Source organism: Lepisosteus platostomus, chromosome 5, assembly GCF_059453375.1.
Source record: "Lepisosteus platostomus isolate fLepPlt1 chromosome 5, fLepPlt1.hap1, whole genome shotgun sequence".
Lineage (NCBI taxonomy): Eukaryota > Metazoa > Chordata > Actinopteri > Semionotiformes > Lepisosteidae > Lepisosteus > Lepisosteus platostomus.
Genome location: NC_142615.1, coordinates 63999832 through 64013649, shown reverse-complemented (window position 1 = coordinate 64013649; position 13818 = coordinate 63999832). Strand labels below are relative to the sequence as shown.

At 52.2% G+C, this 13818-nt stretch overlaps 13 non-coding genes and 5 pseudogenes across 13 annotated transcripts; 17 read left to right on the top strand and 1 right to left on the bottom strand.

Moving 5' to 3' along the window:
* The first annotated feature begins 1525 nt into the window (after positions 1–1525).
* On the top strand, positions 1526–1644 carry LOC148671108 (5S ribosomal RNA; annotated as a pseudogene).
* Positions 1645–2243: 599 nt separating this feature from the next.
* LOC148671107 (U1 spliceosomal RNA) lies at positions 2244–2408 on the bottom strand. The gene has a single exon (XR_015937734.1). It is a non-coding gene; the product is annotated as a U1 spliceosomal RNA (small nuclear RNA).
* A 1482-nt stretch (positions 2409–3890) lies between these two features.
* On the top strand, positions 3891–4008 carry LOC148671106 (5S ribosomal RNA; annotated as a pseudogene).
* Positions 4009–4545: 537 nt separating this feature from the next.
* On the top strand, positions 4546–4664 carry LOC148671105 (5S ribosomal RNA). Its single transcript, XR_015937908.1, has one exon. It is a non-coding gene; the product is annotated as a 5S ribosomal RNA (ribosomal RNA).
* A 537-nt stretch (positions 4665–5201) lies between these two features.
* Positions 5202–5320, top strand: LOC148671104 (5S ribosomal RNA). Its single transcript, XR_015937906.1, has one exon. It is a non-coding gene; the product is annotated as a 5S ribosomal RNA (ribosomal RNA).
* Positions 5321–5857: 537 nt separating this feature from the next.
* LOC148671103 (5S ribosomal RNA) lies at positions 5858–5976 on the top strand. The gene has a single exon (XR_015938765.1). It is a non-coding gene; the product is annotated as a 5S ribosomal RNA (ribosomal RNA).
* Positions 5977–6512: 536 nt separating this feature from the next.
* On the top strand, positions 6513–6631 carry LOC148671102 (5S ribosomal RNA). The gene has a single exon (XR_015937225.1). It is a non-coding gene; the product is annotated as a 5S ribosomal RNA (ribosomal RNA).
* A 537-nt stretch (positions 6632–7168) lies between these two features.
* LOC148671101 (5S ribosomal RNA) lies at positions 7169–7277 on the top strand (annotated as a pseudogene).
* A 536-nt stretch (positions 7278–7813) lies between these two features.
* On the top strand, positions 7814–7932 carry LOC148671100 (5S ribosomal RNA). The gene has a single exon (XR_015937905.1). It is a non-coding gene; the product is annotated as a 5S ribosomal RNA (ribosomal RNA).
* Positions 7933–8468: 536 nt separating this feature from the next.
* LOC148671099 (5S ribosomal RNA) lies at positions 8469–8587 on the top strand. Its single transcript, XR_015938323.1, has one exon. It is a non-coding gene; the product is annotated as a 5S ribosomal RNA (ribosomal RNA).
* A 537-nt stretch (positions 8588–9124) lies between these two features.
* LOC148671098 (5S ribosomal RNA) lies at positions 9125–9243 on the top strand. Its single transcript, XR_015937904.1, has one exon. It is a non-coding gene; the product is annotated as a 5S ribosomal RNA (ribosomal RNA).
* A 537-nt stretch (positions 9244–9780) lies between these two features.
* LOC148671097 (5S ribosomal RNA) lies at positions 9781–9899 on the top strand. The gene has a single exon (XR_015937903.1). It is a non-coding gene; the product is annotated as a 5S ribosomal RNA (ribosomal RNA).
* A 537-nt stretch (positions 9900–10436) lies between these two features.
* LOC148671096 (5S ribosomal RNA) lies at positions 10437–10555 on the top strand. Its single transcript, XR_015937902.1, has one exon. It is a non-coding gene; the product is annotated as a 5S ribosomal RNA (ribosomal RNA).
* A 536-nt stretch (positions 10556–11091) lies between these two features.
* Positions 11092–11210, top strand: LOC148671095 (5S ribosomal RNA). The gene has a single exon (XR_015937900.1). It is a non-coding gene; the product is annotated as a 5S ribosomal RNA (ribosomal RNA).
* A 537-nt stretch (positions 11211–11747) lies between these two features.
* LOC148671094 (5S ribosomal RNA) lies at positions 11748–11866 on the top strand. The gene has a single exon (XR_015938390.1). It is a non-coding gene; the product is annotated as a 5S ribosomal RNA (ribosomal RNA).
* A 536-nt stretch (positions 11867–12402) lies between these two features.
* On the top strand, positions 12403–12521 carry LOC148671093 (5S ribosomal RNA). The gene has a single exon (XR_015937899.1). It is a non-coding gene; the product is annotated as a 5S ribosomal RNA (ribosomal RNA).
* A 537-nt stretch (positions 12522–13058) lies between these two features.
* On the top strand, positions 13059–13177 carry LOC148671092 (5S ribosomal RNA; annotated as a pseudogene).
* A 537-nt stretch (positions 13178–13714) lies between these two features.
* The window catches only part of LOC148671091 (5S ribosomal RNA), a 119-nt pseudogene continuing 15 nt past the window's right edge, over positions 13715–13818 (top strand).

Here is a 13818-nt window from a genome sequence, read left to right as displayed (position 1 = left end):
GAGCCTTTTCAGCAATTTCCAAAAAACGGGCCTGCTCGCCTGCCCACAAGGCTCCATCTCTTACCCGCTCTCCACAGCCTGCTGTCTTCTGTGCTGTTCTCTCGGCACCGCTGCAGCGCACACAACTCCTGCAGCGCGGGGAGAGAGTTTCCACGCTCCGCCGCAGGGAAGGCTCGCTCCGTGCGCACACGTCCTTTCAATGCCAGTTCAACAAGTGCTCCGCATTAGCAGCGTCGGGGCTCCGGCGTGTCGCACCTCACCTCACCTCGCACAGCCCCCTCCTTGAATGTCTGGCGCTGGGCATGCCCCGCTCTCCTCCACCTTATCTTATCGCGTGTGACCACCGACAATGGCCACAATGCCGGGGAATGGCACCTGTAAAGTGTTAATTGGGGCACAGGACAGCCCGTCTCGTCTCGGGGTCTGGCTTCAAAGACAATACAGCAAACACAGCGGGGCGGGGGAAGAAGACGACATGACACATGCAGGTACATTCAGCTCCAGCGGGAAAGAGTCATTTGTCGGTCTTTTCAAGTGCTGGGAGCCGAGTAATCCTTCGCTTGTATCGTTTCTCCCCGGTGACTAGATCTCACCCTGCGACTCTCGACTGGGCTCACCCACGGCAGCCCAGCAGGTGTGAGCCTAGCCGGCACCCGGATGGGAGATTCCCCCCGGAAAAGCTCAGGTTGCTACTGCTCCTGCAAGAGGTGTGACTGGGACCAGTAGGGAGCGCTCACCCTGCGGTCTGTGTGGCTTTCTTATGCCCCAGCATCCTGATGGCGACACTCTGCTGCACAAACAGGCGCCGTCCTTCGGGGAAGGCGTAAAACTGAGGTCCCGACCCTCCATGGCCATTAAGAAATCTCTCAAAAAGAGACGTCGGGGGTGTCACTCTGGTGTTAGTGTTCCCCTTTACCAATCAGTCGGAGTCTCCTCCTAATCCCCGTCTCATATGTAACAATCAATGACAAGGCCCCCCTGTCCCGCGATATTGTACTTGTCTCCTGGCCGCTTGCTGGCGCCGTGAGATTTAGTACTCGCGCAAGAGACCGGGGGCAGAGCGCGAACGCGGTCCCCCGCCCCCCACAAAGTGTGCGCTCCAGGTTCCCTCTCGGGGCTCTGCAACACAGCGGAAAGGCAGCGAGAAGGAGCCTCTTGCTCTGACGCCGCAAGGCCACAAGAGGGCGGAGGCGCCGTGCGCCCGCCCGACGTGTTGGACTGTTGCGCTTTATGTGCTGAAATAAACACGCGACAGCCCAGAAATGTTTTCAGAGTGCTGTGCACTGGAGGTTTTTGTCTTGTGAAGACTTGCCTTGTGCTCCTCCTTGCAGTTTGTTTGTTCTCCTCCAGTGCGGGACAAGCCAACACAAGGGAGCACATTCGCCAACATCCAGGTACGCAATGCGATTTGGAAAGAAGCTCCTTTCCAAAGAGTTGCACACGAACGATCCTTCAGTCCCGCTCGGGGGGCACAGAGCCCCAGCCACACACAGCTTCAAGTAGCGAGTCAGGCGCCATGGCTTTCGCTTGCGGCCACACCACCCTGAATGTGCCTGATTTCGTCTGATCTCGAAAGCTAAGCGGAGTTGGGCCTGGTTAGTACTTGGATGGGAGACTGTCTGGGATTACCAGGTGCTGCAAGCTTTTGCTCTCTCGGCCAGCAGGGGTCACCGTTGGTGCCTTAGGCTTTGGGAGGAAAACCTGGAGGATGGAAAGGTGATCTATAGCCTCATCTCTAGAGATGTTTTGTTGCTATGGCATGTGTTTGACCCATATAAAAAAAAACCCGTTTGTAAAACGAATATCGAAGCTGCCTCTAAATCTGCAAATGAAGATGAGTCGATAAACCACTTGTTTTTCGTGTAACTATACATATATTCATTTATTACTGATTTCATTCATTGAGCAGGGATACAATAGAGGTACAGCCATTCACTGTTTGACATGTCTGCACTGGTACAGAACCTAGCAATCAGAAAACGGGTGAAACTGTCTTGAGAATTAGCATACAGTACCGAGGCCCCCATGACCAAATAAATTGGCCTTAATAATGCAGACTACAGCAAAACGACTGACTTTGAAAAGGGAATGAATGTCCGGAAGGAGTAGTGTAACCAGCTTGAAATGCTTCTCCGGACCTCTAACTAAAAGAAACTGGGAACCAGCAGTGGCTTTCGAACTGGGATCCTATCGCAGCACGTGGTGTCGTAACTCTTCCGTATCTGATATTGGACCAAGCACATCAGGGGAGAGCGCGAACGCAGTCCCCCACTACCAGAAATAATGCAGTCGAGATTCCCACATTTGGGGAATTCGCAGGGGTCAGCACAGCCGGAGTGCAATGGCCGAGCCTCGCCCTGGGTGAATCGATTTTTTAAGAACTTTATTTTCTTTTCACAAAAAAATACAGGACATCACAAATTAGAAAGCTTTACATTAATATACATACTTAAAACAGTATATATGATCACATCTCATTACATTTTGACACGGTACCAGTTACATAGCAACAATTTCTTTTTTTCTGGTGTAAATCACATTCTTTACTTAAACATGATAATGTTTTTCACAGTTTCTTGAGATATTGACCTATGCTCTCTATTTCCCACAGATTTTCTGCTTCCTCCCTCCTTTCTCTCCACAGATCTCTGAGGTAATAGTTCTCTTGGGTGATGAACAGGGCCAGGCTACCTGCTGCCTTGACTGGGACCTCGATGCCTTTGAACAGCCCCATGTTCCTCACTCTCCACAGGGCGTCTTTCCCACTGTTCACCACGGCCCAGATCCTGTCAAACAAGTCAGGAGGAAGTTTGACAGGAGAGATGCCGTTGTAGTGGCAATGCTTGTTAATAAGACAGAATTAAGCGGTGGTATGCTGTCCTAAATGAGGCCCCATCTCACCTTCCATCTCTGTGGTGCAGCCACAGAGAAAGTATTCATGCAGGCTGATTTAAGATGTTTTCTTTTGATAAGGGACAGCTCCCAGATGGGGATGCACTTAGCTAAGCCTGGCTATCATGATCAATGGTCATCCATTGGCGCCTATCTGTCTAGGGAGTGCCAAATGGACATCTGGACTGCATTCCAAAGTGTTAAGAGTAAGTGACTCATATCTCACGCAGGGCGTGGTAATACCACGTGGGTCTCCAATGCCCGCCAAACTCTCAACCAATCAGCACACACCTGTGTCTTGGTCAAAAAGTGAGCGCAAGCTCAGATCGGGGCTCTCCTTGGCCATTGTCGCACATCCTCAGAGACAATCATGTGACGACTGCTGTTGTCTGCAAAGGGACTTGGACTTTGTTATAAGCGCAAGGCCGAGGATCCCGTACGTACTCAGAATTCAGAAAGCTTTTAAGCGCAGGAGGCGCCCTATCCCCGCTCGCTCGCTCATTCCCCTGTTCACACGTGCAGTGCGGCTTGTCCGTCTGTTTCTTTGTCAGCTTTGGCGAGACACGGGTGCTTGTGTATTAGCGTGAGCGTTTTTTATTCTGATCAGGAACAGTTTTACAAGTCCGCAAAGGATCGAGGAAAGGTTTATCGCCAGCTGAAAAGAGACACAGCGCTTCGGCTGTGGAGACTTGTTCGGCTGGCGTTCGGAGAGTCGCGTTTTTCAGAATTGTATTGAGATCGTTTTCCACAGAGCTCAGATGTCAAAGCACAGCAGCAGCTCTCCACAGCGATCCTCTATAGCGCCCTTTCTCCCGCAGCTCCGTCCTCATTGGAAGGAAGCAAGAGTGAAAGGCTGAAGTGAAATAGAGCGGGGACGAAGGCAGTGAAGAGAGAGAACGTGGGAAGAAGAGAAAAACGCAAGGGAAAAAAAGCAGCGTCGTCAAAGAGGTGACGGAGCTGTCCTCTCAATAAGAAGGGTGCCAGCGAGCCTTGCTCTCGCTTACGGCCACACCCCCTTGAGCACGCCTGATCTCTCTGATCTCGAAAGCTAAACAGGGATGGGCCTGGTTAGTACTTGGATGGGAGACCGCCTGGGAATACCAGGTGCTGTAAGCTTTTAAGCGCAGGAGGCGCCCTATCCCCGCTCGCTTGCTCATTCCCCTGTTCACACGTGCAGTGCGGCTTGTCCGTCTGTTTATTTGTCAGCTTTGGCGAGACACGGGTGCTTGTGTATTAGCGTGAGCGTTTTTTATTCTGATCAGGAACAGTTTTACAAGTCCGCAAAGGATCGAGGAAAGGTTTATCGCCAGCTGAAAAGAGACACAGCGCTTCGGCTGTGGAGACTTGTTCGGCTGGCGTTCGGAGAGTCGCGTTTTTCAGAATTGTATTGAGATCGTTTTCCACAGAGCTCAGATGTCAAAGCACAGCAGCAGCTCTCCACAGCGATCCTCTATAGCGCCCTTTTTCCCGCAGCTCCGTTCTCATTGGAAGGAAGCAAGAGTGAAAGGCTGAAGTGAAATAGAGCGGGGACGAAGGCAGTGAAGAGAGAGAACGTGGGAAGAAGAGAAAAATGCAAGGGAAAAAAAGCAGCGTCGTAAAAGACGTGACGGAGCTGTCCTCTCAATAAGAACGGTGCCAGCGAGCCTTGCTCTCGCTTACGGCCACACCCCCTTGAGCACGCCTGATCTCGTCTGATCTCGGAAGCTAAACAGGGATGGGCCTGGTTAGTACTTGGATGGGAGACCGCCTGGGAATACCAGGTGCTGTAAGCTTTTAAGCACAGGAGGCGCCCTATCCCCGCTCGCTCGCTCATTCCCCTGTTCACACGTGCAGTGCGGCTTGTCTGTCTGTTTATTTGTCAGCTTTGGCGAGACACGGGTGCTTGTGTATTAGCGTGAGCGTTTTTTATTCTGATCATGAACAGTTTAACAAGTCCGCAACGGATCGAGGAAAGGTTTATCGCCAGCTGAAAAGAGACACAGCGCTTCGGCTGTGGAGACTTGTTCGGCTGGCGTTCGGAGAGTCGCGTTTTTCAGAATTGTATTGAGATCGTTTTCCACAGAGCTCAGATGTCAAAGCACAGCAGCAGCTCTCCACAGCGATCCTCTATAGCGCCCTCTCTCCCGCAGCTCCGTCCTCATTGGAAGGAAGCAAGAGTGAAAGGCTGAAGTGAAATAGAGCGGGGACGAAGGCAGTGAAGAGAGAGAACGTGGGAAGAAGAGAAAAATGCAAGGGAAAAAAAGCAGCGTCGTAAAAGAGGTGACGGAGCTGTCCTCTCAATAAGAAGGGTGCCAGCGGACCTTGCTCTCGCTTACGGCCACACCCCCTTGAGCACGCCTGATCTCGTCTGATCTCGGAAGCTAAACAGGGATGGGCCTGGTTAGTACTTGGATGGGAGACCGCCTGGGAATACCAGGTGCTGTAAGCTTTTAAGCGCAGGAGGCGCCCTATCCCCGCTCGCTCGCTCATTCCCCTGTTCACACGTGCAGTGCGGCTTGTCCGTCTGTTTATTTGTCAGCTTTGGCGAGACACGGGTGCTTGTGTATTAGCGTGAGCGTTTTTTATTCTGATCATGAACAGTTTTACAAGTCCGCAAAGGATCGAGGAAAGGTTTATCGCCAGCTGAAAAGAGACACAGCGCTTCGGCTGTGGAGACTTGTTCGGCTGGCGTTCGGAGAGTCGCGTTTTTCAGAATTGTATAGAGATCGTTATCCACAGAGCTCAGATGTCAAAGCACAGCAGCAGCTCTCCACAGCGATCCTCTATAGCGCCCTTTCTCCCGCAGCTCCGTCCTCATTGGAAGGAAGCAAGAGTGAAAGGCTGAAGTGAAATAGAGCAGGGACGAAGGCAGTGAAGAGAGAGAACGTGGGAAGAAGAGAAAAACGCAAGGGAAAAAAAGCAGCGTCGTAAAAGAGGTGACAGAGCTGTCCTCTCAATAAGAAGGGTGCCAGCGAGCCTTGCTCTTGCTTACGGCCACACCCCCTTGAGCACACCTGATCTCGTCTGATCTCGGAAGCTAAACAGGGATGGGCCTGGTTAGTACTTGGATGGGAGACCGCCTGGGAATACCAGGTGCTGTAAGCTTTTAAGCGCAGGAGGCGCCCTATCCCCGCTCGCTCGCTCATTCCCCTGTTCACACGTGCAGTGCGGCTTGTCCGTCTGTTTATTTGTCAGCTTTGGCGAGACACGGGTGCTTGTGTATTAGCGTGAGCGTTTTTTATTCTGATCAGGAACAGTTTTACAAGTCCGCAAAGGATCGAGGAAAGGTTTATCGCCAGCTGAAAAGAGACACAGCGCTTCGGCTGTGGAGACTTGTTCGGCTGGCGTTCGGAGAGTCGCGTTTTTCAGAATTGTATTGAGATCGTTTTCCACAGAGCTCAGATGTCAAAGCACAGCAGCAGCTCTCCACAGCGATCCTCTATAGCGCCCTTTCTCCCGCAGCTCCGTCCTCATTGGAAGGAAGCAAGAGTGAAAGGCTGAAGTGAAATAGAGCGGGGACGAAGGCAGTGAAGAGAGAGAACGTGGAAAGAAGAGAAAAACGCAAGGGAAAAAAGCAGCGTCGTAAAAGAGGTGACGGAGCTGTCCTCTCAATAAGAAGGGTGCCAGCAAGCCTTGCTCTCGCTTACGGCCACACCCCCTTGAGCACGCCTGATCTCGTCTGATCTCGGAAGCTAAACAGGGATGGGCCTGGTTAGTACTTGGATGGGAGACCACCTGGGAATACCAGGTGCTGTAAGCTTTTAAGCGCAGGAGGCGCCCTATCCCCGCTCGCTGGCTCATTCCCCTGTTCACACGTGCAGTGCGGCTTGTCCGTCTGTTTATTTGTCAGCTTTGGCGAGACACGGGTGCTTGTGTATTAGCGTGAGCGTTTTTTATTCTGATCAGGAACAGTTTAACAAGTCCGCAAAGGATCGAGGAAAGGTTTATCGCCAGCTGAAAAGAGACACAGCGCTTCGGCTGTGGAGACTTGTTCGGCTGGCGTTCGGAGAGTCGCGTTTTTCAGAATTGTATTGAGATCGTTTTCCACAGAGCTCAGATGTCAAAGCACAGCAGCAGCTCTCCACAGCGATCCTCTATAGCGCCCTTTCTCCCGCAGCTCCGTCCTCATTGGAAGGAAGCAAGAGTGAAAGGCTGAAGTGAAATAGAGCGGGGACGAAGGCAGTGAAGAGAGAGAACGTGGGAAGAAGAGAAAAACGCAAGGGAAAAAAAGCAGCGTCGTAAAAGAGGTGACGGAGCTGTCCTCTCAATAAGAAGGGTGACAGCGAGCCTTGCTCTCGCTTACGGCCACACCCCCTTGAGCACGCCTGATCTTGGAAGCTAAACAGGGATGGGCCTGGTTAGTACTTGGATGGGAGACCGCCTGGGAATACCAGGTGCTGTAAGCTTTTAAGCGCAGGAGGCGCCCTATCCCCGCTCGCTCGCTCATTCCCCTGTTCACACGTGCAGTGCCGCTTGTCCGTCTGTTTATTTGTCAGCTTTGGCGAGACACGGGTGCTTGTGTATTAGCGTGAGCGTTTTTTATTCTGATCAGGAACAGTTTAACAAGTCCGCAAAGGATCGAGGAAAGGTTTATCGCCAGCTGAAAAGAGACACAGCGCTTCGGCTGTGGAGACTTGTTCGGCTGGCGTTCGGGGAATCGCGTTTTTCAGAATTGTATTGAGATCGTTTTCCACAGAGCTCAGATGTCAAAGCACAGCAGCAGCTCTCCACAGCGATCCTCTATAGCGCCCTTTCTCCCGCAGCTCCGTCCTCATTGGAAGGAAGCAAGAGTGAAAGGCTGAAGTGAAATAGAGCGGGGACGAAGGCAGTGAAGAGAGAGAACGTGGAAAGAAGAGAAAAACGCAAGGGAAAAAAGCAGCGTCGTAAAAGAGGTGACGGAGCTGTCCTCTCAATAAGAAGGGTGCCAGCGAGCCTTGCTCTCGCTTACGGCCACACCCCCTTGAGCACGCCTGATCTCGTCTGATCTCGGAAGCTAAACAGGGATGGGCCTGGTTAGTACTTGGATGGGAGACCGCCTGGGAATACCAGGTGCTGTAAGCTTTTAAGCGCAGGAGGCGCCCTATCCCCGCTCGCTGGCTCATTCCCCTGTTCACACGTGCAGTGCGGCTTGTCCGTCTGTTTATTTGTCAGCTTTGGCGAGACACGGGTGCTTGTGTATTAGCGTGAGCGTTTTTTATTCTGATCAGGAACAGTTTAACAAGTCCGCAAAGGATCGAGGAAAGGTTTATCGCTAGCTGAAAAGAGACACAGCGCTTCGGCTGTGGAGACTTGTTCGGCTGGCGTTCGGGGAATCGCGTTTTTCAGAATTGTATTGAGATCGTTTTCCACAGAGCTCAGATGTCAAAGCACAGCAGCAGCTCTCCACAGCGATCCTCTATAGCGCCCTTTCTCCCGCAGCTCCGTCCTCATTGGAAGGAAGCAAGAGTGAAAGGCTGAAGTGAAATAGAGCGGGGACGAAGGCAGTGAAGAGAGAGAACGTGGAAAGAAGAGAAAAACGCAAGGGAAAAAAGCAGCGTCGTAAAAGAGGTGACGGAGCTGTCCTCTCAATAAGAAGGGTGCCAGCGAGCCTTGCTCTCGCTTATGGCCACACCCCCTTGAGCACGCCTGATCTCGTCTGATCTCGGAAGCTAAACAGGGATGGGCCTGGTTAGTACTTGGATGGGAGACCGCCTGGGAATACCAGGTGCTGTAAGCTTTTAAGCGCAGGAGGCGCCCTATCCCCGCTCGCTCGCTCATTCCCCTGTTCACACGTGCAGTGCGGCTTGTCCGTCTGTTTATTTGTCAGCTTTGGCGAGACACGGGTGCTTGTGTATTAGCGTGAGCGTTTTTTATTCTGATCAGGAACAGTTTAACAAGTCCGCAAAGGATCGAGGAAAGGTTTATCGCCAGCTGAAAAGAGACACAGCGCTTCGGCTGTGGAGACTTGTTCGGCTGGCGTTCGGAGAGTCGCGTTTTTCAGAATTGTATTGAGATCGTTTTCCACAGAGCTCAGATGTCAAAGCACAGCAGCAGCTCTCCACAGCGATCCTCTATAGCGCCCTTTCTCCCGCAGCTCCGTCCTCATTGGAAGGAAGCAAGAGTGAAAGGCTGAAGTGAAATAGAGCGGGGACGAAGGCAGTGAAGAGAGAGAACGTGGGAAGAAGAGAAAAACGCAAGGGAAAAAAAGCAGCGTCGTAAAAGAGGTGACGGAGCTGTCCTCTCAATAAGAAGGGTGCCAGCGAGCCTTGCTCTCGCTTACGGCCACACCCCCTTGAGCACGCCTGATCTCGTCTGATCTCGGAAGCTAAACAGGGATGGGCCTGGTTAGTACTTGGATGGGAGACCGCCTGGGAATACCAGGTGCTGTAAGCTTTTAAGCGCAGGAGGCGCCCTATCCCCGCTCGCTCGCTCATTCCCCTGTTCACACGTGCAGTGCCGCTTGTCCGTCTGTTTATTTGTCAGCTTTGGCGAGACACGGGTGCTTGTGTATTAGCGTGAGCGTTTTTTATTCTGATCAGGAACAGTTTTACAAGTCCGCAAAGGATCGAGGAAAGGTTTATCGCCAGCTGAAAAGAGACACAGCGCTTCGGCTGTGGAGACTTGTTCGGCTGGCGTTCGGAGAGTCCCGTTTTTCAGAATTGTATTGAGATCGTTTTCCACAGAGCTCAGATGTCAAAGCACAGCAGCAGCTCTCCACAGCGATCCTCTATAGCGCCCTTTTTCCCGCAGCTCCGTTCTCATTGGAAGGAAGCAAGAGTGAAAGGCTGAAGTGAAATAGAGCGGGGACGAAGGCAGTGAAGAGAGAGAACGTGGGAAGAAGAGAAAAATGCAAGGGAAAAAAAGCAGCGTCGTAAAAGAGGTGACGGAGCTGTCCTCTCAATAAGAACGGTGCCAGCGAGCCTTGCTCTCGCTTACGGCCACACCCCCTTGAGCACGCCTGATCTCGTCTGATCTCGGAAGCTAAACAGGGATGGGCCTGGTTAGTACTTGGATGGGAGACCGCCTGGGAATACCAGGTGCTGTAAGCTTTTAAGCACAGGAGGCGCCCTATCCCCGCTCGCTCGCTCATTCCCCTGTTCACACGTGCAGTGCGGCATGTCTGTCTGTTTATTTGTCAGCTTTGGCGAGACACGGGTGCTTGTGTATTAGCGTGAGCGTTTTTTATTCTGATCATGAACAGTTTAACAAGTCCGCAACGGATCGAGGAAAGGTTTATCGCCAGCTGAAAAGAGACACAGCGCTTCGGCTGTGGAGACTTGTTCGGCTGGCGTTCGGAGAGTCGCGTTTTTCAGAATTGTATTGAGATCGTTTTCCACAGAGCTCAGATGTCAAAGCACAGCAGCAGCTCTCCACAGCGATCCTCTATAGCGGCCTCTCTCCCGCAGCTCCGTCCTCATTGGAAGGAAGCAAGAGTGAAAGGCTGAAGTGAAATAGAGCGGGGACGAAGGCAGTGAAGAGAGAGAACGTGGGAAGAAGAGAAAAATGCAAGGGAAAAAAAGCAGCGTCGTAAAAGAGGTGACGGAGCTGTCCTCTCAATAAGAAGGGTGCCAGCGGGCCTTGCTCTCGCTTACGGCCACACCCCCTTGAGCACGCCTGATCTCGTCTGATCTCGGAAGCTAAACAGGGATGGGCCTGGTTAGTACTTGGATGGGAGACCGCCTGGGAATACCAGGTGCTGTAAGCTTTTAAGCGCAGGAGGCGCCCTATCCCCGCTCGCTCGCTCATTCCCCTGTTCACACGTGCAGTGCGGCTTGTCCGTCTGTTTATTTGTCAGCTTTGGCGAGACACGGGTGCTTGTGTATTAGCGTGAGCGTTTTTTATTCTGATCATGAACAGTTTTACAAGTCCGCAAAGGATCGAGGAAAGGTTTATCGCCAGCTGAAAAGAGACACAGCGCTTCGGCTGTGGAGACTTGTTCGGCTGGCGTTCGGAGAGTCGCGTTTTTCAGAATTGTATTGAGATCGTTTTCCACAGAGCTCAGATGTCAAAGCACAGCAGCAGCTCTCCACAGCGATCCTCTATAGCGCCCTTTCTCCCGCAGCTCCGTCCTCATTGGAAGGAAGCAAGAGTGAAAGGCTGAAGTGAAATAGAGCGGGGACGAAGGCAGTGAAGAGAGAGAACGTGGAAAGAAGAGAAAAACGCAAGGGAAAAAAGCAGCGTCGTAAAAGAGGTGACGGAGCTGTCCTCTCAATAAGAAGGGTGCCAGCAAGCCTTGCTCTCGCTTACGGCCACACCCCCTTGAGCACGCCTGATCTCGTCTGATCTCGGAAGCTAAACAGGGATGGGCCTGGTTAGTACTTGGATGGGAGACCGCCTGGGAATACCAGGTGCTGTAAGCTTTTAAGCGCAGGAGGCGCCCTATCCCCGCTCGCTGGCTCATTCCCCTGTTCACACGTGCAGTGCGGCTTGTCCGTCTGTTTATTTGTCAGCTTTGGCGAGACACGGGTGCTTGTGTATTAGCGTGAGCGTTTTTTATTCTGATCAGGAACAGTTTAACAAGTCCGCAAAGGATCGAGGAAAGGTTTATCGCCAGCTGAAAAGAGACACAGCGCTTCGGCTGTGGAGACTTGTTCGGCTGGCGTTCGGAGAGTCGCGTTTTTCAGAATTGTATTGAGATCGTTTTCCACAGAGCTCAGATGTCAAAGCACAGCAGCAGCTCTCCACAGCGATCCTCTATAGCGCCCTTTCTCCCGCAGCTCCGTCCTCATTGGAAGGAAGCAAGAGTGAAAGGCTGAAGTGACATAGAGCGGGGACGAAGGCAGTGAAGAGAGAGAACGTGGGAAGAAGAGAAAAACGCAAGGGAAAAAAAGCAGCGTCGTAAAAGAGGTGACGGAGCTGTCCTCTCAATAAGAAGGGTGCCAGCGAGCCTTGCTCTCGCTTACGGCCACACCCCCTTGAGCACGCCTGATCTCATCTGATCTCGGAAGCTAAACAGGGATGGGCCTGGTTAGTACTTGGATGGTAGACCGCCTGGGAATACCAGGTGCTGTAAGCTTTTAAGCGCAGGAGGCGCCCTATCCCCGCTCGCTCGCTCATTCCCCTGTTCACACGTGCAGTGCGGCTTGTCCGTCTGTTTATTTGTCAGCTTTGGCGAGACACGGGTGCTTGTGTATTAGCGTGAGCGTTTTTTATTCTGATCAGGAACAGTTTTACAAGTCCGCAAAGGATCGAGGAAAGGTTTATCGCCAGCTGAAGAGAGACACAGCGCTTCGGCTGTGGAGATTTGTTCGGCTGGCGTTCGGAGAGTCGCGTTTTTCAGAATTGTATTGAGATCGTTTTCCACAGAGCTCAGATGTCAAAGCACAGCAGCAGCTCTCCACAGCGATCCTCTATAGCGCCCTTTCTCCCGCAGCTCCGTCCTCATTGGAAGGAAGCAAGAGTGAAAGGCTGAAGTGAAATAGAGCGGGGACGAAGGCAGTGAAGAGAGAGAACGTGGAAAGTAGAGAAAAACGCAAGGGAAAAAAGCAGCGTCGTAAAAGAGGTGACGGAGCTGTCCTCTAAATAAGAAGGGTGCCAGCGAGCCTTGCTCTCGCTTACGGCCACACCCCCTTGAGCACGCCTGATCTCGTCTGATCTCGGAAGCTAAACAGGGATGGGCCTGGTTAGTACTTGGATGGGAGACCGCCTGGGAATACCAGGTGCTGTAAGCTTTTAAGCGCAGGAGGCGCCCTATCCCCGCTCGCTGGCTCATTCCCCTGTTCACACGTGCAGTGCGGCTTGTCCGTCTGTTTATTTGTCAGCTTTGGCGAGACGCGGGTGCTTGTGTATTAGCGTGAGCGTTTTTTATTTTGATCAGGAACACTTTTACAAGTCCGCAAAGGATCGAGGAAAGGTTTATCGCCAGCTGAAAAGAGACACAGCGCTTCGGCTGTGGAGACTTGTTCGGCTGGCGTTCGGAAAGTCGCGTTTTTCAGAATTGTATTGAGATCGTTTTCAACAGAGCTCAGATGTCAAAGCACAGCAGCAGCTCTCCACAGCGATCCTCTATAGCGCCCTTTCTCCTGCAGCTCCGTCCTCATTGGAAGGAAGCAAGAGTGAAAGGCTGAAGTGAAATAGAGCGGGGACGAAGGCAGTGAAGAGAGAGAACGTGGGAAGAAGAGAAAAACGCAAGGGAAAAAAAGCAGCGTCGTAAAAGAGGTGACGGAGCTGTCCTCTCAATAAGAAGGGTGCCAGCGAGCCTTGCTCTCGCTTACGGCCACACCCCCTTGAGCACGCCTGATCTCGTCTGATCTCGGAAGCTAAACAGGGATGGGCCTGGTTAGTACTTGGATGGGAGACCGCCTGGGGATACCAGGTGCTGGAAGCTTTTAAGCGCAGGAGGCGCCCTATCCCCGCTCGCTGGCTCATTCCCCTGTTCACACGTGCAGTGCGGCTTGTCCGTCTGTTTATTTGTCAGCTTTGGCGAGACACGGGTGCTTGTGTATTAGCGTGAGCGTTTTTTATTCTGATCAGGAACAGTTTTACAAGACCGCAAAGGATCGAGGAAAGGTTTATCGCCAGCTGAAAAGAGACACAGCGCTTCGGCTGTGGAGACTTGTTCGGCTGGCGTTCGGAGAGTCGCGTTTTTCAGAATTGTATTGAGATCGTTTTCCACAGAGCTCAGATGTCAAAGCACAGCAGCAGCTCTCCACAGCGATCCTCTATAGCGCCCTTTCTCCTGCAGCTCCGTCCTCATTGGAAGGAAGCAAAAGTGAAAGGCTGAAGTGAAATAGAGCGGGGACGAAGGCAGTGAAGAGAGAGAACGTGGGAAGAAGAGAAAAACGCAAGGGAAAAAAAGCAGCGTCGTAAAAGAGGTGACGGAGCTGTCCTCTCAATAAGAAGGGTGCCAGCGAGCATTGCTCTCGTTTATGGCCACACCCCCTTGAGCACGCCTGATCTCATCTGATCTCGGAAGCTAAACAGGGATGGGCCTGGTTAGTACTTGGATGGGAAACCGCCTGGGAATAC